The sequence below is a fragment of the Manis pentadactyla genome, chromosome 7, assembly GCF_030020395.1.
Source record: "Manis pentadactyla isolate mManPen7 chromosome 7, mManPen7.hap1, whole genome shotgun sequence".
Classification (NCBI taxonomy): Eukaryota; Metazoa; Chordata; class Mammalia; order Pholidota; family Manidae; genus Manis; species Manis pentadactyla.
Window position 1 is genome coordinate 109,984,521 of NC_080025.1, and position 27,960 is coordinate 110,012,480.

A 27,960-nucleotide genomic window follows, 5' to 3' on the forward strand; every position below is an offset into this window, starting at 1 on the left:
ATGAGCCCTGAACATTACTATTATACCATCTTGCCAATATCACTCTCCCAATTTCTTTCCTTTTTTTAATTACACTATGACCAAACTAAAGTTGATTCCTTTCTTTAAAATAAATCGAAGGATCTTTGGTATGACAGGCATCTTTATGATATTCTGAGTTAAGTGATATGAAATAAAGTATGTGTCTTTCTCTTGAATTGCATCATGGAAATTAGAGGGCAAAGACCCCGTCTTATTCTCTTATCTAAGACACCAATAATAGTAGATGCTCAGTTACTGTGAGTCAAATACTTAAGTCCTATTAAACTAGCTACTCTGGTAATGATAATCAGATTATTCCAAGTTAGTACATAATTTGTTGTTTTTAAAAACATACTGTAGATGTTATTTTTTGTAATCCACCTTAAACATTTTTAGAAGTAGGTTGAATGTAAATTTAAGTTTTAAATATCTGAGTAATTTCAAATCTTTTGGAATTAGCTATATATTTTATCTATAAACACTTGTGCTGTTGAAATCTAAGAAATGCAATGAAATCTGTATCTCATGGGATTTTACTTTATTTGTCAATCACTGATTCATCCAACTACCCAGCAAATAGTGACACCATTAAAATAAGAACTTGGAATATAGTGTGAAGTAGTATCAGAAGAAATCAAGAGCCTAATGAAACAAAGCCTAATATACATACACATATATGTATGCATATAGAGATTTTCAAAATTCCCTTTGACAATCATAAAACCAACTTAATGGCATCACCAAACTTTAGTAAGATTTTTCTTTATTACCACAAAACTATTTGGTAAAATTAGCTAAGTGAATCGAGACTATTAGAAATCTTCCAGGTTTTACTAAGAATTGAAAAAGATAATTTCTATGTATAGTAAGACCTGGTTAACTATTTAGCATCCTTTACATATGGTCTTTATTCACTTATAAATCTATTATTTGAATTATTGTCTAGTTCTGATTTGTCCTTCCCAAGGATATGAAGTGAAGATAATAGTGCCTATAAAAGCAAAACTTATTTAGGAAGCTGTTGTAAAAGTCCAGATGAGAGAAAGTGAGAGCTAGAAATTGGATAGCATCTATGGAATCTGAAAGAGAGTAGTTATAATTCACATTAATTATTGCAGGCTCAGGCTTGCATGTGATTGGGTGTGCTGAAGAAAAGAAAAAAAAAACATTTAAAACTAAGGCTTTAATCCTGAGTTAAAGATTTTTATGTTGTTACCAAAAAGTGGGCTATCAGAAAGAGGAGCTAATTTGAGAAGAAAGATGATATTTTCATATATGCAGGTCAAAGATGCAATATACTTTTCATTATTCACTTTTTATTTACCCACATGGGACTACTCAGTTGAATTAGATCCACTATTTCCTATCAAACTGGCACATGTATAGAGATGTTGTGGTGTGAATAAGAGTTTGACTAATTTCTTCCTCCCTCCCAAACTCCCAATTTGCTATATATTAGACTTTAATAGTAAAATAGAGGAGAAAGAGGAATAGGAAAGAGGAAGAAGAAAAGACAGAGAGGAGGAGGAGGAGGAGGAAGAAGAATTACTCCCTATTTTAGTTGCCTGTTGACAAACATTACTTTACGTACATTAAGAATATTACAATTTAGAAAGTATCAAATTTCCTTCTGTATTTGTTAATTTTTCTATATTTTACTGATGCTTAAACCAAGGTCAGAGAGGGTAATTACTAACTTTTACTGTAACAAAATTGGAAAATATTTGCTCTGAGATTTGGACCCCACATTGCTTCATATGTGATTCTCCTTGTTTTAAGTCAATCATAAATATAAAAAGAAAGATGTTCTAATTCTTTATGGCCAGAGACATAACTAAATCTATTTATTTCACATGGAATTATTTATGTATATTAATTCAGCCATTTGTCATAAGAATGGGAACACCTTAAGGAAAGAATTAATCTTTTCAGTGGCATTTAACCCAAATTAAATTTGATGTCAAATCATTACACATAGGTTGTTTTATATCCCACACTTATTTTAACCCATAAGCTTTATAAGTAGTCATGATCCCACATTAGGCAATCACTTCTGTATTCAGCAATTTTTCAGCAGAAGTGTAATATAGGCAAAAAAAAAAAAAAAGGTGACACCAATGCTCACCACAAATTGCTATCTCATAATGATTCTTGATATACACTTGTATGTATTTTTCCTTAGCTCTCAGATATAAAAGACATCATGAATTCTGTGACCTAAGAGAGTTCTAGCAACTGTTATCATTTAAGAAAAGTTGGAAGTTTATTCCAGTCTTCCTTAATTAAGGGTTTATTAAAAATATATGTGCTTTCTCCTTTCTGCTTAGAGAATCTAGTACATTTCTTCCTTTTTTGGTTTGTGTTCTACCCACCCTCTCAAAAAATCATTGTGTTAATGAGCCATAACTACTAATAGGATTGAGTCAATGTCACGAACATGGCATCGAGAACTTCTGATAACTGTGTAACCCCATTTGCAAATGAAATTAAGTAATATACCCAAGGCTATACAATTAACTATTGACAAAGATAGAGAATACCTCATTCTGGATAATCTAACCACCAACCTAATATGATTCTATTACATTGATGCTACTTATGCAAAGGAAGAATGGTAGATATAACAATCATTCTACTAGAGAGTGATAAATATCCCTACTCCTTCCCTGGGTTTTGGTGGCTAGGCAGAGAGGTAGCTTCCTATGTGATTTTTTCCTCAGCTATTAAGATTTCAAAGAAGAGGATGGGAGTATCCAGAAATAATTTTAAAGTATCCAGGTATGTGAGAACTTTTGATGTAAGTGAATCCTAAAAATCCTGTATCCCTCTCTCTCCCATAATGCTTATGTCTTTATAAGTACAAGCAGAAACTTTTAGGCATACAAGTATAGGAAATGATTCTGCATGGTGCAATATTAGAAATGTGCCCATTTTCAGATAATTATGGTAATCAGAAAGATAAGAGTTTCCGCAAGGTGTGTTTTAAAGTCAATGATGATATACTTTCAATTCAAATTGTAGGTATAAGAGATACAGAAAAAAAGAAAAAAAACACTTGTTGGGTGATGAGACAAACATACCTGATATTACTCATTAGACAGTTAGTGGAAAGTATGTTAATCAGAAAGGGAGTGATAATATTAATCTCTTAAACTTTGTAGTGGCATACTCTAGTGGTAATAGCCAAGAGAGGGTGCCTTAGCTGCCAATAGTTCTCAACTGCCCGTCTCCTAAACAGGAGAATCCTCCTTCTAAAATGTACATATCAGACTGTCATAGACCAAAACCTTTAAAGGTTGTTTCTTGCAGCTCCTTATTGTGATTCAAGGATCACCAATCAACCTTCAGTTTATGATTTGGTTTCCTTTATAGACTGATCTATAGGAAGAGAATGCATATAACATGATGAAATGTCTCCTATAAAATGAATAAATGAACATTCTTGTTTTTACAAAGCAGTCCCATTATCTTTTGATATATATGAATCCTGCCCCAGTGCTTTATAATCTGGCCATTTTATTCACTCTTTCTGAGCATGTTGGTGCAGCAATTGGTTTTATCTCACTCAGAGAAGTTGTCTACACATTAGGGTAGTAGTTTTTATGAAATCCAAAACATTCTTGCATTTGACAATTTAAGGTCAGTATGCTTTAATTTTCTTAAAATTCCATATTCACATTTGTAGTTGAACCTTCTTTTCAGTGCATTCTTTTACTGCCCTGCTTATGATTTTTAGTGCTATAATTTTTATTTCATTGAAGTAAGTGGTAACATTCATTAAAATATTTTATGTGGAACAATGGGAATGTTAAAACTGGTTGATTTTCATGAGATTTAAAAACTCAAAATTATAATCATTTAGTAAAAACATAAATTATTCCACATAATTTTGTATTGTAATGATAATTATTACCTCTCAATAAATCACTTGGCTTTTGCTTTGAAATAAACAACATGATTAGATATGGAAGGAATGAATCTGTCTCAATGGTGTCTATCAGCACAGGCTTCTAGTCCTGTGATACTCTTCATTGTTTCTTAAATAAGTATTACAGTCTTATGGGATAAGAATTAATAGTAAAGTAGTTCTTCACATTCAACATTCTTCAAAACCACTGCACAACTCATGTTTAAATAAAATAGATTGAAAGTTATATGCTAGAGTGAATGGACTGAAATGTGAGAGCTCTTTCTTAATAGAGCCCAGCTGTGTGAAAGAGGTACTTTAATTGATACTAAGTTAAACATTAAACATGTTATTATCTCTGTTTTGAATTCTTCAATGATACTAATTTTGTGAAGATGTTCTTTCATATTTTTCATAGAATGCTTTTAGAGAGATTTTTCAAAGCCAGGAAATGTATTAACCCTAATTGTGGATGGATTATAAAGGGAACACTGGTAATCACTAAGAAACCATTGTCTCTAATAGCTCAGGAATCAAGTATTTTTTAGGAGACAAACCACCTAAACAATGAAAAATTTAAACCTAATCTTCACTTATAATCTTATTGTTCTAATAATCACTTAATCTTCATTTATTAATCTTCATGTAAAGAAATAAATCTCTGATATCTTTGACCCAAATAAAATGCATGCAGTTTTCTATGACAACCCTAAGTTTTATTTTTATAATCCATTAATTTAATATAATTATTTTGTAATGAGTTTAGGACTTAGCTAATTCATCATCAAAGCAATTAGTTCATTGCCCAAATAAATTGTATGTGCCTCCTGAGAGTAACCTCTGCACTAGCATGGCGGCAATTCAAACATTCACCAGCCTTGCCACCTAGTCTCTTTCCTTGACAGGCAGCTTAGAATGGCAATTAGAAGCTTGGGCTCTGGAGTTCAGAGCATGTGGGTTTATATCCTGGTACCATACACTCATTGATTTTTCTGACCATGAGCAAGTTATTTGTCCTCAATCCTGGTTTTCTCATCTTTTAAATGGAGACAGTGATAGCTGTGAGGGTTTAGTAAGAATCCTGGGTATGGGCAATATATTTAGGAGAGTGCATTAGCACACATTAGGTTTCTTAAATTATTACCTATTGTTTAAAGTTATCTTCTAGAAGATTTGGGTGTTCAATAGACTAAACAAAATGGATAAAAGCTACAAGTTGAGATAAAAATGGAATATAGAAAATAAGGAACTTCCATCCATGCTATACATGAGAAAAAGTAATGACCATAGTTGGGCAATTAAATTGACCATAAATTTCTTGGTTTCTAAAGCAATGTTCTGACAGAAAGTATATTGTGAATAAATTGTAGGTAGAGTTAGTTTGTAGTCTAGAATAGTGTTTATACAAAGTCTATTCTAAAATATTATTGGGTTAGTCATATTATGTCATCTGGGCTAATTTTTGGTGACAAATAGTCCCATTATGGTAACATCCTACAGCCAGCCAGCAATCAAGTTTATGAATCCTTCAGATGTTCCTGAACTTGACATTTTGGAATCCACATCTGTAGCTAGGGGTTGGGTCATCGGTGTGTTTCTGTTACAGTTTTTCAAGGTGTAGAAAGGAAAGTCACTGTTTTAAGTAAATTATATAGGTTGTAGTGAGTTGGACTTGCTATACAAATAACAGTTAAATTTGGTATTCTAGAAACAAAATACAATGTTGATGTTAATTGTTCTTTCACTTTTAATGTACTGGAATAATTTCAGTGATGGTAGCTTTAGGGGCAATAGATTTACTATTTATCACTCACATTCTGGTATTCCATTCAATGACTTCTAACTCTCCATTAATTTTACATTAAATTTACATTTTTTATTGTTTCCAGAGTATTTATTTTTGCGTATTCGTTACTTAAGAAATTTTGACACTTTCAAAACAACAATTCACTTCACACAATAAGTTGCCATTTCTTTCCTGGTCATGGATTGCATTTACACATACCTAATTCTATGTGATTACTCTCCCTAAACTTCATGGTAATTTTCAGATTGGGCAGGTGTTTAAGAATTCTTACCGCTCCTTGTGAAAGTTTTCTTCTACTTCACTGTTAGCCTAGATTCTGCCAGGAGTGTTTAGTTTTCTGTTTGAGTCAGTTTAAAAAACCTGATTTGTCTTTGTAAAATTATATCCGTTTTTGTCAAATTATTTTTAACTAAAGTATCATTGATATATACAATCTTATGAAGGTTTCACAAGAACAACATTGTGGTTTCAGCGTTCACCCATATTATCAAGTCCTCACCCTCCCCATTGCAGTCACTGTCAGCATGGTAAGATGCTATAAAGTCATTACTTGTCTTCTCCATGTTGTACTGCCTTCCCTGTAAACTACTTACTGTATGATTGCTAATTATACTACACCTCAACCCCTTCTTCCTCACTCCCAATCCACCTTTCCCAACCCCATCCTTTTGGTAACCACTAGTCCCTTCTTGGAGTCTGTGCATTCGCAGCTATTTTGTTCCTTCAGTTTTGCTTTGTTGTTGTACACCACAGATGAGTGAAATAATTTGTTACTTGTCTTTCTCTGCCTGGCTTATTTCACTGAACATAGTACCCTCTAGCCCCATCCATGTTGTTGCAAATGGTAGGATTTGTTTTCTTCTTATGGCTGAATACTATTCCATTGTATATATGTAACACATCTTCTTTATCCATTCATCTACTGATGGATAATTAGGATGTTTCCATTTCTTGGCTATTGTAAAAAGTGCTACAATAAACATAGGGGTGTGCATATGTCTTTTGGAATCTGCGGTCTTGTTTTCTTCAGATAATTCCTAGGAGTGGAATTCCTGGGTCAAATGGTATTTCTATTTTTAGTTTTTTGAGGAACTTCCATATTGCTTTCCACAATGGTTGAACTATTTACATTCCCACCAACGGTGTAGGAGAGTTTCCCTTTCTCCACATCCTCACCAGCATTTGTTGTTGCTTGTCTTTTAGATGTTGGCCATCCTAACTGGTGTGAATGATATTTCATTGTGGTTTTAATTTGCATTTCCCTGATAATTAGTGATGGGGAGTGTATTTTCATGTGCCTGTTGGCCATCTGAATTTCTTCTTTGGAGAAGTGTCTGTTTATATACTCTGCCCATTTTTTAATCAGGTTATTTGCTTTTTGGGTGTTGAGGAGTATGAATTCTTTATATATTTTGGATGTTAACTCTTCATTAGATATGTCATTTATGAATATATTCTCCCATACTGTAGGATGCCTTTTTATTCTGCTGATGGTACCCTTGGCTATACAGAATCTTTTGAGTTTGATGTAGTCCCATTTATTCATTTTTGCTTTTGTTTTCCTTCCTGAGGAGATGTGTTCTGGAAAAAGTTGCTCAAATTTATATTCAAGAGATTTTTTGCCTATGTTTCTTCTGTTTTATAGTTTCATGACTTACATTCAGGTCTTTGGTCAGTTTCTAGTTTATTTTTTTGTGTGGAGTTACACAGTAATCCAGTTTCATTCTCTTACATGTAGTTAGCTGTCCAGTTTTTCCAACACCAGTTGTTGAAGTGGCTATCATTTCCCCATTGTATATCCATGGATCCTTTATTGTATATTAATTGGCCATATATGTGTGAGTTTATATCTGGACTCTATTCTGTTCCATTGATCTTTGGGTCTGTTCTTGTGCCAGTACCAAATTGTCTTGATTACTGTGGCTTTGTAGTAGTGCCTGAAGTCAGGGAGCATAATTCCCCATGCTTTATTCTTTCTTCTCAGGTTTGCTTTGGCTGTATGGGGTCTTGTGTGGATCCATATGAATTTTAGAATAATATGTTCTAGTTTGTTGAAGAATGCTGTTGGTGTGTTGATAGGGATTGCATTCAATCTTTAGATTGCTTTAGGCAGGATGACCATTTTGACAATATTAATTCTTCCTATCCATGAGCATGGGATGTATTTCCATGTATTGGTTTCTTCTTTAATTTCTCTCACGAGTGTCTTGTAGTTTTCTGGGTATAGTTTTTTCACCTCCTTGGTTAGGTTTATTCCTAGATACTTTATTCCTTTGATACAATTGTAAATGGAATTGTTTACCTACTTTCTCTTTCTGCTAGTTCATTGTTAGTATATAGGAATGCAACAGATTTCTGTTTATCAATTTTGTATCCTGCAACTTTGCTGAATTCTGTTACTAATTCTAGTAGTTTTGGGGTGGATTCTTTAGGGTGTTTTATGTACAATATCATGTCATCTGCTAAAGTTTAACTTCTTCCTTACCAATCTGGATGCGTTTTATTTCTTTGTGTTGTCTGATTTCCATAGCTGGGGCCTCCAGAACTATGCTGAATGAAAGTGGGGAGAGTGGGTATCCCTGTCTTGTTCCCACTCTAAAAGGAAAAGCTTTCAGCTTTTCTCTGTAAGGTATGATGTTGGCTGTGGGTTTGTCATATGTGGCCTTTATTATATTGATGTATTTGACCTCTATACCCATTTTGTTGAGAGTTTTTATCATAAAGGATGTTGAATTCTGTCAAATACTTTTTCAGCATCTTTTTGTTGATGTGTATGAGTGATGATGGATGTTTTTTGTCCTTCTTTTTGTTGACTTGTATGAATGTTGATGGACTTGTTAATATTATACCATCCTTGCATCCCTGGAATAAATCCTACTTCATCATGATGGATGATCTTTTTGATGTACTTTTGAATTCAGTTTGCTATTATTTTGTTGAGTATTTTTGCATCTATGTTCATCATGGGTATTGGTCTGAAATTTTCTTTTTTTTCTGGTGTCTTTGCCTGGTTTTGGTATTAGAGTAATGCTGGCTTCATCAAATGAGTTTGGAAGTATTCCCTCTCTTGTACTTTTTGAAAAACTTTAAGGAGGATGGATATTAGGTCTTCACTAAATGTTTGATAAAATTCAGTGGTGCAGCCATCTGGTCCCAGGATTTTGTTCTTAGGTAGTTTTTTTTATTACCAATCCAATTACATTGCTGGTAATTGATCTGTTCATATTTTCTGTTTCTACTGGGTCAGTCTTGGAAGGTTGAGTTTTTCTAGAAAGCTGTTCATTTCTTCAAGGTTATTCAATTTTTCAGCAAATAATTTTTCGTAGTATTCCTTAAGAATTCCTTGTATTTCTGTGTCCGTAGTGATTTTTCCTTCCACATTTATGTGTGTGGACTTCCTCTTTCCTTTGATAAGTCTGGCTTGGGGTTTTTCTATTTGGTTTCAAAGAACCAGCTCCTGGTTTCATTGATTCTTTCTATTGTTTTAGTCTTCTCAATTTTATTTATTTCTGCTTTGATCATTATTATGTACCTCTTCTACAGACCTTGGGCCTCATTTGTTCTTCTTTTTCTAGTTTCATTAATTGTGAGTTTAGACTACTCATTTGGAATTGTTCTTCTTTCTTGAGGTAAGCCTGTATTGCAGTTTACTTCTTGCTTAGCATGGCCTTTTCTGTGTCCCAGAGTTTGCAGTGTTGAGTTATTGTTTTCATTTGTCTACATATATTGCTTGATCTCTGTTTTTTGTTTGGTCATTGATAAATTGATTATTTAGGATCATGTTGTTAAGCCTCCATGTGTCAACTGATCATGGGAGCAGGCTCACTAATCTCTGGAGCTTTTGTCCAGGCCTGCTGCCATGGTGGGGTGCTGGCAAGCGGGACCAGTAGCTGCCAGAGGAAAGATCGCACTGTGTGGGCTGCGTTTGCATGCTGGCTGCTGGGCCAGCGCTGCCCCATCAGGCCTGCTGCAATGGTGATGTTCCTGGGGAACAGGATTGTCACTTGCTGGGATGAAAAAGCTCCCAGGGCTGGTTCTGGCATGCATCTCCCAGCTGGCCCAAAATAGGGTTGAGCAGACTGGGAGTTTCCCCACCTGCCTCCCTGGGTGTAAAGTTCGATTTCACTGCCTGCCAGCAGGCCAGCACATCACTGCAAGGAGACTCTGGGCTGTGATGCCAGTGATTGAATAGAGTGGATCTCCTGAGGGCTCCCAACCTCCTGGGCTGAGGGCATGCTGGGGAGGAATTGTCCACCCGACCTTTCCTCTAAACAGAGTCCTGTGTAATCCTTGCCCCTCTGGAGCCCCTCTCACTGCTGGGAAGTCCTTCAAACTGCCTGCTCTGCTTTCTTTCTCGGGGCTGTAGAGCATGCCTGTTCTCCACAAGCAGTGGGAGCCCAGCCTCCCCAAGTGTTCTGCTCCTCTCTGTTGCCCAGCCCTCCATTCACCTGGGCACCATGCAGTGTGGGCTCATGTTGCCAGAGCAGAGCTCCAGGGCTGGGTGTTCAGGGTCCTGGGCTCCCACTCTCTACCCACTCTGTTACACTTCCTCTTGCCTGTGGGCTGGGGTTTGGGAGGGCTTGGGTCCCACCAGATGGCAGCTTTGCCACTTTATCCTTTTCTGTATGGTCTTTTCTTCTTTCTCAGATGTAGGTGGTCAGCTCCACAGTCTCTAGGTGGATTTCAGGCCTGACTGTATTTGCTGTGTTTTGGTGTTCTATGTGATTTTGAGAGGAGTTGTTGCCTTGCCTTCCTACACAGCCATCCTTTTTTCTGTCACCATGAAATTCATTTTTGATTTGACCTTTCTTTAAATCTTTTGTTTCATTTTAAGAAACAGTGGGCTATCCTATTTGTACATCTTATATCTGCACTTATTAAATAGCTGTGGATCTGATCCTAAAATCTGTAAAATCTATTCATCATATGAATGAGTAGATCATTAAGGGAAAATTATTTAAATACATATATATCAACCTTTATTTTGCTAATTTTTTTATTTGGGGATTACCTTAAAAGTTTGAAATTAAGATATTCCTAGGATCTCTTTGTAAATTTAAGGTCCTTCCTGTGGTTTGTAAAAGACTACAAATCTTACCCTTGGCTATTGCTCTGACCTCATTTCCTTCCCTTTTTCTCTTTATTTATGTGTGCCTCATTATATTGACTTCCTTTCCACTCCTCAGACATGCTTCTCCTCACAGGAACTATACTGTTTTCTTCTGAAAGACTTCCCGGGTAGTAGCATGACTTTCTGTAGCACAGCTTTTAGATCTCTGCTCCAAGGCCACTTCTTGGAGGGGCCTTCCTTGACTAACTTATTAACATTGCACCTCTTTTTATTCTCCTTTCTATAGGTTTTTTTTTTTTGTCTTTATAGCAGTTTATATTACTTGAAATGTAATTGTCTATTTACTTACATATTTATTATCTCTCTTGTCTAGTGGATTATAAATATCAAATGCTATGAATCTTGTCTATTCTGAACTCAGTCCATTCTTCTAGTCCAGGATCTAGAAGAATGCCTGGACACCAGATATATATTAGGTTAACAAATGAATTAATTCCTTCATATGTTCTCATTTGCCATCTGAGATGAAGAAAAAAGATGGAATAGTTTAAGTCAAGCAGATGTCCTGACTATGTGATATATCTTCCAACTTTCTTAAAATATTACTATTTTTTAAATGAGCATCTTTTTACAGAGATTCTCATTATACTTAGGGCAACTAATAGCAATAATGTTATTTGAGAATGGAATTTACCATCAACTATTATTATTGAAGTGAAAATGTGAAAGGAAACAACCTCATAGCTTTAAGGAAGGTCAGGATACTCACATTTCAGAACAATCCCCTTACATGTGTTTCTACCTCTTTTTATTATCTATAAAGGACAAATATATATAGGTCCATTCTTATCATAAATTAGTTTAGCCTCAAATTCAATCACATATCAGCTTTTTATCTGTAAAACACATGGATATTTAAATTTTTATCCCTGATCATATTTTTCTTTTCTTTTCAAGACTCTGTGTTTTACTACTATTGCCAGTTTCTAAATGGTTGCACATCTTACACAAATTCCATGTAAATCCTGCATACTCCTGTAAGATTAAGCAGTGTCTGTTTTGACCATGTGTCTGTATGTCTGAATATACATGACATAAGAGTTAATAAAAAGCTGATGAGCCATTGATTTTTAGAGTCTAAAATATATTTAAACTTGATGGATGCTTGTAAACCTGCCTGTGAATCAGATGGCAGCATAATCTTAATACTGGCCAAAGTGAAAAGCAAAGTTATGGGTTTATGCTAATATTATCCATTTGATGGCTGCTCAAGGAAATAACTATTGTAAGATTAATCTGATAACAGCAGAAGTCAGTTCCTTTCAGTGTATGATTAAGAATAAAAAATCCTTCCTTCTTATTGGTAAAGAAATAGCAGAATTGTTCAAAATTGCAGAAGCAAACTTTTTCCCCAAGTTTTATATGAAACAGAATAATGACTGGTGGCATAGAAAAGTGGGAATTTGTCTTCTTTAGACAATTTTTTAACTTTTTTGTTGTAACATTTTAAATTGAATAAAGTGGGCAACAATCTAGATTGCTTAATTTAATATGTAATCAGTTCTCAAATTAAAGGTACCAGAATACATACTTTAATCTGGGCCTAATCTCAATACCACAAAGTAGGAAATGTTGCATGTTAACTATTTTTATGCATCCAATAATACAAGCTCTTTTTGAGAGAGAAAGGGAACTAGACAAAATATTAATTGAAAGACTACCAAATAGTCTTTGTCAAAAAGAAAAGATACCATAATATCTAGAAATGGAACATAGATCATATAAATAGACATTGTACATTTCTATGGGTATTATTTAATTAAACATTGGACAGTAATCAAAAGTTCCAACATTGGCACTTTTATGTTGTATGATACCAGACACTGACATTGAGCTCCAAGATTTAACTTCATTCTTTTTAGTAAAAAAAATTCAAAGTCTCAACTAGCTTTAATTACCTAAAAAAACCCCAAAATACTGTAAATTTGTAATCAAGTCATACATCTTCATTTCTGGTACTTTTCCTCACCCTGGTCCTTCTTCCCCACATTGTAGGTAGTCAAAGGCAGATCAGAACTCCCTCAGAGCTCTGCTGAACAACTGAAATATTTTTAGGTGCTAATAGTTATGTTTTATCTAGTCAGATATATTTAAAAATATTCAGTCAGTTAATCTAATTCTTTAACATAGTGGTCATCAAACTGGGTCATTGCAGTTTTGTAAGTCAGATCACAGAGTAGCCACCAACTTTTGTATGTATTCTTTCCTAAAACTGCTCTACCTAAGGAATACTCACGATAGATATGTCTTGGCCATTCTCTTTTTCTATCTTCCCTTTCGTAATCTCTTTTCTCCCATTTTACAAAAATAAATAAATAAATAAAGTGTTATCTTATCTGTCTTTAAAACTACTATAATGCTTTTCCAAGAGTTAGGTAAAATGCAGTAGTACACAATAGAAAGATAACTCAAAATATGTATGTCAGTTGAGCCCTTTATAACCAAAGTACCAAAAAGTCAGGTTAGAGTTTGTCTTTCCTTATCTCATCACATGTTTCCTAAGGGCATATACTTCATGGAGTACGTCATGGAGTGCACAAACATTTAGAAATTGTATGGCAGATGGTGGCAAATTTTAAGGTACATAAAATATAGATCTTTTAGTTTGATCAGTTCATAGGTAGTTCCTATCATAACCAGTTAATCATTTTTATATACTGTTCTAACAAAGAGAACATCAAATCTAATTGTTATTTGCTTTAAGACCTCCTAGGACTATGATTGCTGAGGGGATTTTCACAACTCTGTATATTTTATCTCTAAATATGAGGATATTGCATTAGGCCCCAAAGTAGCTTTATTAAGATAGTCACTTTTTAAAATTATATTACAATTTTGGAACTGTTTGGTTGCAAAAAAATAAAATTGAGTCCAAATTAACATGAATTTTGGGTTTGCCTTAAACAGTAAATATCATTAACTATAGGACTTTCAAGTAGATCTTTATAATGTACGTTTACAAATGAGGCGGTGGCAAAGTGAATGCTATTAACATGTTTGCTTTAACTGAAAAAAGAAGTAAAACTTTCAAAGAGGAAGTATAATTTGAGTGATTTCTTTGTCAGGGAACAACTGGTCATTTCCATTATGTGATATGTCAGATGCTTTTTTCACTTTTGCAGCAAAGTCTACAGTCCATCACTTTCCTTTGTAGGTGGATGGGTCTTGGGAATGCAAAAAGCAGTCTGATTTCTTTGTGAACATACTAATAATGGACATACAAATTAACCATGTATCTTTGGTAGATAGCTCTTAGTTATGGGATGCTTTTAACAGAATACTCCTGGTTGCCTAGGATTGCTTATGACAGGCAAACTGGCAATCCATGGACTTACAGGGCCAAGTTCTCTGGAAAAATGTCACATTAACTAAATGCAATATCTGCGTATATAATGGAGCTTTTCCATGACAAAGTGGCTACTTTTGTGTGAGCAAAGTGACCATAAACTCTCCTTATAAACCTTCTATGTTAATCTGTTTCAGAGAACGTCAAATCCAGAAGGAGTTTAGTGAGCTGTTCTGGGGGTTCAGGACCACCCCGTCCTGTGTATGGGAAGTACTCTTGAAATTATTAGGAAAATTGGATATGGACAAGACTTGTGATATTGGTAAGTCTGATTGGGCAATTCAACCCTTTGTATTATCTCAGTTGGTTGCTAATTCTTTGTTGAACAACACTGATAAAAGGCATAATTTATTAGTTGCTCAATCATTAAAAATTATTTTTCATGAAAAATCACTAATTTTTGGCATGCAATTCAGTTATTCATGATAACTGAGTAACATGTAAGAATGCATCTTCTATTTTCAATTGCTTATTTCTGTGAGCTGTGTTGTGCAGAAATAAAAACTGTATATCAACGTTAGATATGGAAATATGACAGGCAATGAGACCCCATACTTACTCCCCAGGTACACGCTAAAGATTCAAATAAACAAACAGAAACTGGGACACGCAAGCAGGAAGTTACTGTTTTTTGTTTTTGTTTGTTTATATTTGGAAAGAATGCAGACTATTCCTTTTGGAGCCCAGCTTTCAAAGACTTTGAAATGAACTCCTATAAGCCCAGGTTTAAATCTCTCCTGGAAATTGAATAACTTTTCTTGGCACAAAGTAGACTTTCACTTAACATACAATAAATTTTCTTATCAAATCTTTACTTTCACTTTTAAAAATAATCAATTTTCTAAATTTTAGAAAAAAACACGTACAAGGATCAAACACCACCTTTTATATTCACTAAGAAATATAATCATTGCTATCACTGAGATCACTTTTGCTATTGTTTATAAAATATTAACTTTCCTTTTGAAAATTTGCAATTATAAGTCTTTATTAAGGTTTTCACTTAAATTCATATCAATAACTTTATTGTTTGTTACTAAACATACCTTGAATGAATGACTTTAATGGCTCAATAATATACTATCAAAAAATAAACTAAAATGTAATTCAGTATTTTGGGACTAATAATGCAATTCCAATCACCTTTATAAAAAGTTGCCTAAATCTCTGATTGTTTTCTTAGAATTTACTTGGCAAAATGTCCCTAGGTCAGGAAGTTTATATAGATTATTACAGTGGCAGGGAAAAAAAATGCTCATCTCTTCACATTTTCCACATCATTTAGCATGATTTTGGAAGTGTTTTGTACTTTGATAGATGAAAAATTTTATTTTGCCTTTCTTTGATTATTTAGAGGTTGAATGGTTTTTCATTTTTGACATATGAAATTTTTTCTTACATGAATTGTTGAGGAACATAATTTTGATAATTAAATATCCCCTCAATTTTATCCATTTTATATAATATCCCCAATAATCAAAAATACAAAACTACTGATGATCATTTTAATGAACAAGATTCAAGGTCAATCATTTCAGAACATGCACATAGACTATTCTGTCTGTAAGTGATTTTTTTCAAGAAGACCTCATTTTCGTTGTATGGAAGAAGACTAATACAATAGTTCCAACTTGGGTATATCAAGACTTAAGGGGCCAGTGTATCAGACATGAATTTTCATTCTCTCTGAATAATAACGTACAGTTCTCTCACACAGCTCTTTGCCAAATGTTTCTCATGTAGCTCTAACTGTTCTATTCCAAAACAATATAACAAACGATTTGTATACAAACAGAGGGAAGTACAGTTTTTATTTCAAAACACTGGAAAAATAACAAATAAAAAGCTTGTCATTTCCCTAAGTGCAAAGGGCTTTATTGGCCCTGGAATTGTATCATCATTTGAACTACATATGAAAAAATTTCAAAATATTTCTGTAGTGGTAGCCAAAAATTTCCAATCTCCACACCTAAGAGCTGCTGATGTGGTTTTATTTGTTGTTGGATTATTTTAGTTCTGCTACGGGGCCTAATCATTTCCATATTATTTGCATTTACATGCCCCTTCTTTGTAATAATTAGCAATCCTGCTCACAGTCAGCAGTATAGCCAGTTTAATGACTTTGGCATTAATTCCCAACAAAGATTAGACTATTATTCTAAATGGAACATTATTCCAAACTACACTTAACAAAAGGGGTCTTTCGAAAAGCAAAAATTTTACTACTAATATTTGAGATTTTATATTCTTAATTTGACTGAAATGTTGATGTCATCATTCAGAAATTTGCATGAGTTTGTGAAACTATATAGAACCACTTTATAGATATACTAAGTTGTGTTTATCTGATAAAAAGTAAAATTTAAACCAGTTTTTCATGGCATCAAGATTAAATTCTAACAGAGAAAAACCTTTTGGTACTGAGATTTTTTTGTAAACCATCCTGGTAAACAAAGATAGTAAGCAATGGTAAATCACTGTCTGAAAGCCCTTTATAACATGATGACTATCTGATTTGAAGGAAAGCATCCTAAGGGAAAAAATAATTCTACACCCGATCAGAAGTTAGCCTGAATATTGCAAAAGTAAAAATAAGTTACTTGGAAAAGTGATTACAAATATCCCTGAAAAAAATTTGAGGAACTTTGACAACTATGAATTCACTTATTCTACAAACATTCACACATCTTATCTGTTAAGTGTGGAAGTATTTCTGATGCTTCAGGCCCAACAGCAGAATCAAACTTAGTGAATATATTCAAATGATCCAGTCATCTGATTTAATGAGTACAGGAAGGAATTAATAGAATAACTGGTAGCTCTTTTTTCTTAACTGTGCCAACTGGTTAATATATTTCAATTAAGTAATTGTCTTACTTCACATTTATGTGTGCCATGGACTATATATGACTTACAAAAATAGATCATTTGAAAGACTGTCAGGCTTTGTGGAGTACAAACAGTTCAATATGGGAATCAGAACTATAGGAGGAAACACAGTACCTATGTACATATAAAAGCTTTATTTCAATCTATTCCATTCATTCTCAAACAGGGTAATTTTGCCTCCCCCCCAGTGGATATTTGGCAATGTCTGGACACATTTTTGTTTTTCATAACTAGGGGAGGGCTACTGGCATCTAGTGGGTACAGATATACCTCCCTGATTTAGAACAGGTTTTTCTTCACTGTTCTGTAGCTTTGCGTGGTCATTTATGCCTTTGTGCTTTCACTTAGATTTTTTTGTTAATTAGGAGGTGTTTTCCATTTCTGAGAAGCTAAATCTCATCTGGGATCCAAAGACTGTAGCAGTCCTCTCTTCTCCATTAGGGCTTCTCTGACACTTCTGGCTATCATCCGTGGTCTGAAATAATGTTTAAAACTTCATGTCAAAGTAAAAATTGCACTGAAGTTAAACAGGCAAAGAAGACTTATTTCAAAACTATTGCAATAGGAGAGAGAGTTTTTTAGTGCTAGGGTGAGCTAATGGAAAAGTACTGGGAGGTACTGGAGAAGGGAGACAGGTTGAACAATGGGATTTGGAATGTTAGAGCACCTTGAGTTATTCTGAATTTGCAAATGTTTTTATTTGTGATTAGTCCATTTATGTTAGCTAATCAGCACCCGCTTAAGTAAGGACCCTATCCTTGAACAGGGACTAGGACATGGGGTGCTCTCTCCTTCATTGCTTACCCTTTAAAGAGATATTTCTCAGGTTCCTTTCAAAGATATTTCCTGAGTTGTGAGACTCCTAAGAGGCTGGAAGATTTATGTATATCTTAAATGAACAGAGAAAAAATTCACAGTTAAAAATTTTGTAAAGCAAATACTCTAAGATAATGGAGGTTAGGGGCATACAGTCAGAAAGAAACCTGTCTAAAGTTTAGTCAGGCTAAGGGGAACATTATGAACAACTTGGTTACTTATTATACAGTCTGTTCACTACTGCTTTGTAAGAGTTATTATAAGAGTTATGTCTTCCAGTTTTGTGAAGACCTCTATAGAGAGTCTTTCCTTCTTTTTAATCTAAGCATAGTTGGTTGTTTTTTGTGCTCAACATGTAGAGAGCAGCACACAGAGATGGAATAAATAAATCCTTTTAAAGTAAATTAAGATAATGTATATCTTGGTATTAGTAATTTGATTGAAATAGTCAGAACTGCTCAGGTCAAATATTTAGTTATAAGAAAACCTTTTGATTCAAAACTTAAGCGGAAGAGAAAATAATTACATGTAACTCACTGTAAACTGTAGCATAAAAGCTATATACATGTTATACTATGTAAGTTAACAATCATAAATTATAACAACTAAATTATAGTCTAGTTTATGGATGAGAGTGTTAGCTATGAAATCAAACATATATGGGGTTGAGTTCTATCTAATCACTTACTGAATTTTATCTGAGCTTCAGTTTGTCAGCCTACCTCAGAGGTTACCTAAACGATAAGGTGAAATTAAATGAGCTCTTGTTACTCTATTTACATCCTCCTTGGATGGTCTGATCCACTCTCTAGATATCAAATAGCATTTAAATAATGATGAATTTCAAATCTCATACTCAAAAGTATCTCCTTAGCTTAAATGTCTACTGATTTCTCATTTAACTTTCTCTGGAACCTCGAACAGGATCAAATGTCTACTGACTTCTCATTTAGCTTTTTCTAGAACCTCACACCTAACCTATCCAGGACATGAAGTAGCACCATTTATCTACTTTTAGCTGTTCCAAGACAGAACCATGGGGCATCACCTTTTCTCCTTCTATCCCATGGGGAACTCTGACAAATCAATTCAAATTTTTCAATTTTACCTCCTAACCATTTCTTGAATCTGTTCACTTCCCTTCATCTCAACTGTTACCTCCTATTCCATGCTATTCACTCTGCTCTTAGTGAAGAAAATATCTTCCCTTTTCCTGCTCCTTTCTATCCTTTTTACAGTATAGTTACCATCAGATCTTTCAAAAGTATAATTCTGATTACATTAGCTGCTTGCTAATTGCCAGCATTTTGAATATAGCAAGTACTCAAGAGTTGGTAGCTAATATTGCTATGAGTACTCTTATTATTAGAAGAGATAAAATGCTGTGGGTCTCTGATAAAAATTTTTGAATCTCTATATCTTAGGATTCATAAAAAATCCTTGCCCAGATGATATGGTAGAATAATTTTTCATTTAATTTGTTCTGCAGTTCTCATTTAGCTTTATCTAAATTCTACCGATACCTTTTTTTGACTACTACTGTGTTCTTTTTTCCTTACTAGTGTGTGCCGGATGTTGTACTTCTATATCAAGGCTCACATTACACTTTGCATAAAATTATGTGGATTTATCATTGCTAAATCTTTGGGTACCTAGCCTTTATGTGATTAGTTGTCAGTATATTCAGCAATGCTTTCCCTTGCTTTGTTTGAGGGTGAAGTGGGTAAGGTAGAAGACCTATTTCTCTACTAGCTGTGTCAGTGATGAATATTACAATGTCAGTTCTCTTTCAACAGCAGTACCTCTGGGTATGGCAGTTTAGTGTGTCCAATATGTAATCCCTAAACCCAACTACATTAAAATCTCCCTAGTAAATTTTTACAGAAAGAGATTCCTGGACCCCTGCTCAGACTACTTGACCTAAAACTCCCCAGAGGTTGGGTTAAGAACTAGACATTTTAATCTGGCTATTTCTGCAGGTTATTGCTGGGTTGGCAGCCTTGCAACTGGCCCTGAATTAGGACCTTAAGACCTAACACTTACTATAATGGAATATATAGTAAGTTGCTTAACTTCCCTATGACTCAGAAGTCCCACCTCTACAATGGATGTGATAATATGTATTGTACCAAACTCATAGGGTAGATGAGAGGATTAAATGAGCTAGCGCATGTAGAAATGCCTGTAACAGGGCCTTGTCATTGTCAGCACTCAGACAAGTCAGCATTCATAATATGTGTTATCATTACAAAGAAACATTTTATTAGAGATTGCTTAGATAAGATATGAAGTATCTTGTCTCAATTTTAAATTCTAGGTAAAATTTTTTTAAATCTCTATAATGTCTGTCAAAGTTGCTGACCTCAGTAGAACAAGACGTTTTCTGCCCTTTCCAAATAAAGCAACTGTTTATTTTGGTTATTCAGGTTATTCCTTGGCTCTCTTTCAGGTTTTCTTTGGCTTAAAGCAATTATGAGGTTAAAGGGGCAATTTCACAAGGGGAGCATGACCAAGATATCTGGCAGTAGCTAACTGCTATGTTCAAATTGGAATCATCTAATTATGGTCCTTTTGGAATCATTTCCTAAGGAGAGAAATCTAACCAGGTCACTTGAGTTAGAAATACTTGTCAATTGATTTAACTACAGAGTAATTACTAAATGTGCTGGATTATGTAAACTCTTTTCTAATCATAGAATATGCTTTTAAAATATTTTATAGCTTCCAAAACTATGTTAGGCATGTGGGGGATAATAAATACTTAATGATTATTACTGAGAGATTTAAGGTAATTAAAGCAGATCTAAAGAGTACTTAACTCATGTTATAAAGTAACATAAGTACGTTCAAATAATTTAATTTGCTTATTATACATTCAGATCAGAAAGTGTTGGATAAAACCTTTCTCTTTATCCACATGCCCTATCAAGTACAAATTCTATTCTAGCACATATTATTTGTCTTGCTATTATTTGCTTTTATTTGTCTTGCTATTATTTTCTACTCCTTAATGTAGAGATAGTGTCTTATTCATATTTTTCCATTTCCTTGGTTTTCCAAGGAACTCAAATATTTGTTGAATTAATGAACTAATCAGTGTAGGGTTTTTTGTTTTGTTTTAAAGACGGAATCAGTACAGAGAATAAATATATTTTCTTGGATACTTTATGGATGATGGAAATTTTACCCATCCAGAAAAGAGGGTAGTGGTATCCTTAATTAAGTATTAAGTATTGATACTGCTAATTATAAGGTCTGTTAAGCCTAAAGTCCTAATGGCCTGATGCATTTTGTTTATAACAATATATGTGAATGCTTTGTCTGGATATGTGTTTTTAGAAGCAGCACCTCTCAGCCTTCATATGACACAAACAATTTAATAAAACCTAGGTGGATGAAATTCCCTTAAATATAAGTTTTATGAATGCTATGAATATTACTGGGGGGTTGCAGAGCTTGAGGCATGAATTATTAATAATTGAGTGAAGGGGAGTGCCAGAGAAGAAAACCATGAACCCAGAAAACAGATGGTTCTTTACTGTGTGAAAGCTCATGGTGCCAGGGAAATAGACACAAGAGAGTTTGGGAGGGGTTGGCTCAGTGACCCAGCACTTATAAACTCCCTATTCACACTCCCAATAGTTCTGCTTTTCCTAATGCAGCCCAGAAAGATAGACCATTTGAAGTTAAATGGAATTGTGTATATAAATTACAGTATACCCCATAGGGAAAAAAACAAATATTGATAGCAAGAAGAAAGAACATGCTAGGCATTGTCACGTGGAGAAAAAATTTAAGAAACTGGGGTTTGGAAAAAATATGAGATATGTCCAAAGTAACATAAATTCATGTTAATTCAGATTACATATTCTGAACACCTATTATGAGCCAGTTATTGTGGTAAAGGCCTTCATTTGCATTTCCTCATTTTCAGTTCATTAACTCTGGGAGGAAAATCCTAAGTATTAGACTTGGACCATTTCATGACTGCTCTTTCATATCTTCAATTGGTTCAAGAAAAGCTATTTTACATGAATAATACTTCTTGGTTGAAGAAGAGTATACTTCTGTTATCCCAATAACACTGAGGCACCTCACTTTCTCAACCCTGGTTAAGTGAGAGGGGGTGCAGCTCTAAAATCAGAGCTGTTCCAGAGAAGAACAGAGGGGGATATTGGTGAAACAAGTAGCATGTTAGTCTTTGGGATCCAAGTCCTTAATGTGCATTTAGAAACTGTCATCCTTGGACTATTGCAGCAAAAGACAAGGGCTAAAGTGAAAAAAGTCTTAAGATTTCTTCAAATCTTAACAATATAACACTACTAAATCCCTTGGTTCAAAACCAAACCAATAATAGACATATTCCTAGAAGGGGAGAGTGTAAGTATCACAAAATCTTTGTCTCTTTGTTAATAACGGATTGGACCAGAGGGGCTGGGATGAACCTGGCAGGTGGTTTATAAGAGAGATGGATGACTAATGTGTAATCAGCTCTCAGTAGAGGCACAATAGTTTAATGTCAGCACCAGTAGTTATAGTTCAAAGAGAAAAAGAAAACAGTTAATTAGATGAGCAAGGAAAATAGCACATATCCAAAAAGAAAATCAGAAATTAGAGTGATTGTGTAGGTTTTAAGTGCCAGGTTTGCCATCCCTCATTTCCAGTTCATTTGAAGCCTGAAAAAACTGTTTCCCCTTGGTTTCATGAGCTTCTATCATTAAAAGGCACACACCACCCTACCCCTTTTTGAATGGAATTTCTTGTTTCTTCAACCCAAAAAAGACCCTTGTTAAAACAAGCTCATTCATTAAAAAACCTTTTGGTCCATATTGATACATTAACATATCAATTTATCAAGTATCTAACAATGGAAAGCTTCAGTAACTTTCCTGGAAAGTAACTGGAAAACTGTTATTCCCTTTATTTTCATGTCTGAAAAATAGATATCTGAATCCAATTGGACTGGTCTGTGTAGTCCTTTCCTAAGAAGTCTTTTGTTACTAAACTTCTGAATTTTTGATTGTTAAGTCTTTGCTATAAGGCAAACCTTGTTTATTCTTCAGCTGATCAACAGTAATTTTTATTTTGACTTTGGGGATGCTGTATTTGTTTTATATTTTCTCTGAACATCAAGTTACAAAGGCTGGTTGAATTTTCTACCATTATAATCAGTGTAGTACACCTAGAATTTGTGACTGTTTTGAAGATACTTTGTCCAATTTAGATACTCTAGTTCACTAATTTTCATAAGACATTTTCATTAATACTTGAAATATCAGAAACCATGTGTCTGAATTTATTTCTCCCAACATTTGAATGAGTCACTTGAACTTGATGGCTATTCTCATGCCAAATATTTAGTTTTCATCTTTAATAGGAAGTAACACAATTTGGACAAACTGTGAAGAGTTTGGCATACCTGAATTAAAAATTTAGATTTTCTTATACAAGCCACCTACCTTTTCTGCTAGCTGACATAAGTTATATCTTTGTGTATTATAGAAAGTTCCTTTTGACATTTGAGATATGAACCATGCACTGGTAAAGGAGTTCTTCTGAGCCATTAAAAATGTCAGTGTAAGAGTATGTCAAAATTGGAATTTCAGCTTAGGCACCAAGAAGCAATAATTGGCACTGAGGCGGTAGATCAGTATTTAAAGGAAATGAGAAAAGATTTAGATTGAAGATTCTCAGGAACTCCCTCCAGCAAGAGCCCTAAAGAGCATCAGATCTGGAGAGACAACAGGTTTTTTTTGTAAGAGGCTTATAGTGTGTGTGTGTGTGTAAAAAAGGTGTTGTCATGCTTTGAATGAACATTGAAATATTGATTAATATCTTACACTTCTAATCTCTAAACTGAGACAATGTTCTATAGCATGAGATAAGTTTAGAACAGTTTGTTTATCTTAGATTCAGCAAAAATGGCATAGAGCCTGACACATTTTCATCTCTTGGGCAGAGAAACAAGTTTCCCCACTGAATAAAGTTTAAAAATAAAATTTGTTTTGTTTACATCCACAGGGTTTACTTTTCAACATATTGGCTATAACAATTTTTACTTAGACAAAATATGTTGGACAGTTAGTTCTAGCTCTTGTGATTTACATATCAAGTGATCAAGAAAGGTCATTAAAAATAAAACAAAAGAAAATTTAGAAAGGACTGTAGCATTAAGATGAAGATTCTTACTGGAAACCACATTTTATCAGAATATTTTATTTTGTGATTGATAGAACTGGTGAGACGTACTCCTTAAATATCAATGACTTTTTGAAAAAAAATGAAACAGCTCCTATATTTCTAATACATGAGAAAGAAAGAACAGAAGCAAGCACTGAGAGTTTATGAAGAGAAGCCAATAAGGGTAAATGAGTTGGTCATTGTGGTTAAGCCCAGTTAGTCAACAGAATTAGAGACAGAAGGAGAGAGCAGCTGCCACCACTAGAAAAGAATGTCCCAGTGCTAAGTGACGATTATGGAGACAAGTTTTCATTTCACCGAGTATGTCACTCGCTCAGAAAGCCATTTTAACAGCCCATGGTTGGTTTTATGTGGGTTTGAACTGATGTTGACTGAACTGTTAGAAGAAAGAAAATGATAAGAGAAATAGTGCCCATTTATCAAGTGTGCCTTCATTAAAACATCTCCATGTAGTAGAATGCCATACTTGACAACAGAGATCTGGGAAGCTGTGGGTAAATAGAGAACCACCTTCATAGTAAAATGTAAGTGAGCTATTGACATCTGCATACCATTGTATTTGAGAAATAGAGTCACATAAATTCAGAACAATTATTTAACTTGTGTGTTTCATAGCCTGACTCTGTGGGACTAGATTCAGAGTACCCTCCTCTCCTCCTTTCTGTTGATGACTTTTCAGTAATTTCACTTCGTATCAAAGTGTGGGAGGAAGATGGCTGAGAGGCTGTAGGATCTGAACAAGTTAGTACTTATAATTGCTTAATAGTACTGTTGAGAGCTTATACAGAAAGACTGAAAATACTACCTAAAATTACTTTAAGGTATTATTGTGGCTCTTAATTATCCACAACTTTTCTCTCATTGCCATATATAATTGAGAAGTACCCATTCATGACAAGACAATAATAAGCAAAAATTCTTGTCTTTTACAAACACTAGAAACAAAATGTATTAGCTAAGACTATCAGTTTTATTGTTGTGGAATTACCCTCTTGTTACTACAATAGTGAATAGTTAAACGTAAAGAAACCCAACTTTCTGAAAAGTAGGTCAGAGTTTATTCCATTCCTTCCATAGGCATATATTTTTGAATGTTATACAGCTGAATTTGTGGTGTCATTTGCCATTAATCTGAAATTGTAAAATTAATATATGTTATGATGTTTTGTTATAAAGAGATCTGAGAACAAGTCTTAAAATCTGAAAATATAAGTTTTCCATTACAATGCCACCCTTTTCAATCTTGCTTCCTAGAGATAACCAACCACTGCTAACAATTTAATATGTAACTTGTTAGGATATTTACCATTAACATATAGCCACATAATCATTACACCTACAGGTAACCTGTTTATTAAGGAGTCACAATTCATTCAATAATTAACATGTTATGGTTTTTCTTTTATGGCTACTGTTTTCATAAACAATGTGCTTATAGCTCCTCTGTCAAATATCTTTTCCCTTGAATTTCTGACTGTTTTTACTTACTAAAATTTAATTCAGAGTTCAGTACATCTTAAGATTCTAATATCTACTTTAATAAGCTTTCTTTTATCTTGCACTCCTCACTTTTCTTCTCTTTTCTTTTCTTTTCTCCTTGTTTGTGGGGAGGGAGGGCTATAGATGTCAGAAGAGACAGTCGTGCTCTGTCACTCGCTGGTCCTAACCCTCTGGGTCTAGACTCTCTGCACTGGGACTGGGGAGAGGAATAGTGGAGATGAGCGTTTTCTGTGAGCACGGACTCACTTCCGGTGGTGGGAGACTCCCCAGGCTCATGCTGGCTTGTTCTATTTCCATCAGGTCCTCTCCACTAGCTGGTGGCCTCTACTGGTGTGTGGTTTCTGAGTTCACAATGTGTATGATTTCTTGCGGTGGATTTTAGCTTCACTTGTAGTCCTCCCTGTCATGTAGAAACACCTGGGGGAGAAGATCCCATGTCCCTTTCAGCCTGAGCGGCATCCCTGTCTGCCCAGGGCAGGGCCTTCCTGGACACGAGCAGCTCTCACTGCTGCTCTGGGCTCCATACTCCTTTCTGAGACCCTGTTTATCCTCCAAGAAGTGCAGAGACTGGGCACGGGTCTGTCACCCTCATCTCAGGCATACTATCCCAAAGATACTTTCCAGCTTGTTGGTGGCTTCTCTCCAAAGCCTCTACCTTCAGCAACCTCACACAAGATGTAGACTCCAGCCTCAAAATTCATTCTTGCTCCTAAACTCCAGAAACACGGGTCTAGTTTTTGCAGAAACTGTGTCACCATAGTTTACTCTCTTGGCCACAATGGAGAGGCCTGAATTTCAGCAGTTGAGCAAGCAAGCAGTGAGAAAGAAGATGCTCATCTCCTTCCAGTAAATCACCCTCAGTATCTACCAGCCAGTTTCTTGGAGCTGCCCTTTCATTTGGATTTGAGTGAAGTGAGATTCAAGGCCCCTCTCCTGCTAAGAGGGAAGGAAGTAACCTCTCGCCCCCAACACCCCATCACTCACAGCACCTTTCCCATGAAGCCTTGGTCCCCCCTGCTCTCTCTTCTCAGCCTTCTCCCCACAGTGGGTGTGGCAGGGTACAAGTGTAGATTTTTGAGTGGATATACATTTCAAGACTTTCTCTTTCCTCTTAGTAAATGCAAGGAAGGGATCTAGCCATCATTTCTGGGCAATAGGAAATGATCCACTCAGTACAGCGGAAACACATTCACACACATACACACAGGCACACAAAGTGCAATAGCATATTATTACATTACTCAACTTGTTGTGCAAACTATTTAATATTTGATCAGGATTTTCTTCATAGTAAATATAGTGCCACTACATTCTACAGTGGTGTCACCTCCTAGCCAGGAAATTTGAGGTGACAGATCCTTTAGGTCTGTGTTCTCCCTGCCTCAGTGACTAGCAACGTTTGAAATAACAGCTGCTCAATCTGGCAGGGTCCTGAAGTGAGGAGACATGGACACTTGAGATATTAGTAAGAAATAAAACTTTGTATTACAAGCCACTAAGGTTTGGGGATGTTTATTACTACAGCATAGCCTTGCCTATCCAGATACAAAAATGCTGCACTGTTATTTATTAGATCATTACATTCTGTGTGTGCCATTTATTTTATTTCCAAATTTCTGTTTTTGCACTCTTTCAGTGTAAATCACTCTCTACATTTATCTTTGTACATGTGAATTTCAAACGTTTGAGTTGTGTTGAAAAGTGCTCAATTTGCCTGTAAAAGACTCAATTTGCAGCCTCACTAACAATTTTAGGGTGTTTACCCAAATATTATGAATCACTTTACAAGACATATAACTCTCTCAGTTTAATTTCTGGGTTATTAGTGAGATTTGGTATTTATGGACATTTTTATTTCTTTTATAAATTTTCTATTTAAACCATTTTTTTTCCTATTAGATTGTTTTCCTGTTTAAAATGAAGGCATTTTTTAAAATAGGGTTTTTAATGCTTTGTCTTTATATATTTTTCAACATTTTCTGTATTTTTTGTTATACAAAACCAAAATAATACTAATGTGCATAGTTGAAGAGTTGAAAATAGTTAAAGCTTTTCAGTGGTTTACCTAGTATGAAGACACCTTTCATTTTAAAAGCGATAGCAAGAGATTCAAAATTTGGAAATTAAATGAAAAATCTTTAATAAGTAATATAATTATAGTAGATCTCTCAAATTGATTAACACTTAATATGAAATAGAATTATATCTACATATTACTTATTATGTAATTTAAAATAACAAAATTATATATATCAAGTGCTACTATTTATTGATGTAGAATAGTTTATTAGTGTGCTACATATTATTCCTTATTTGTAATAAATCACCAGGGTAATTGAGAA

The 27,960-nt window shown here is 34.6% G+C and overlaps 1 long non-coding RNA gene across 1 annotated transcript in view; it reads left to right on the forward strand.

Annotated features, from left to right (window-relative positions):
- The window catches only part of LOC118918513 (uncharacterized), a 59,583-nt gene that overhangs the window by 20,178 nt on the left and 11,445 nt on the right, over positions 1–27,960 (forward strand). The window contains exon 3 of the long non-coding RNA XR_005027168.2: positions 14,350–14,474. This is a non-coding gene — a long non-coding RNA (uncharacterized LOC118918513). The remainder of the gene's footprint in view (positions 1–14,349; positions 14,475–27,960) is intronic.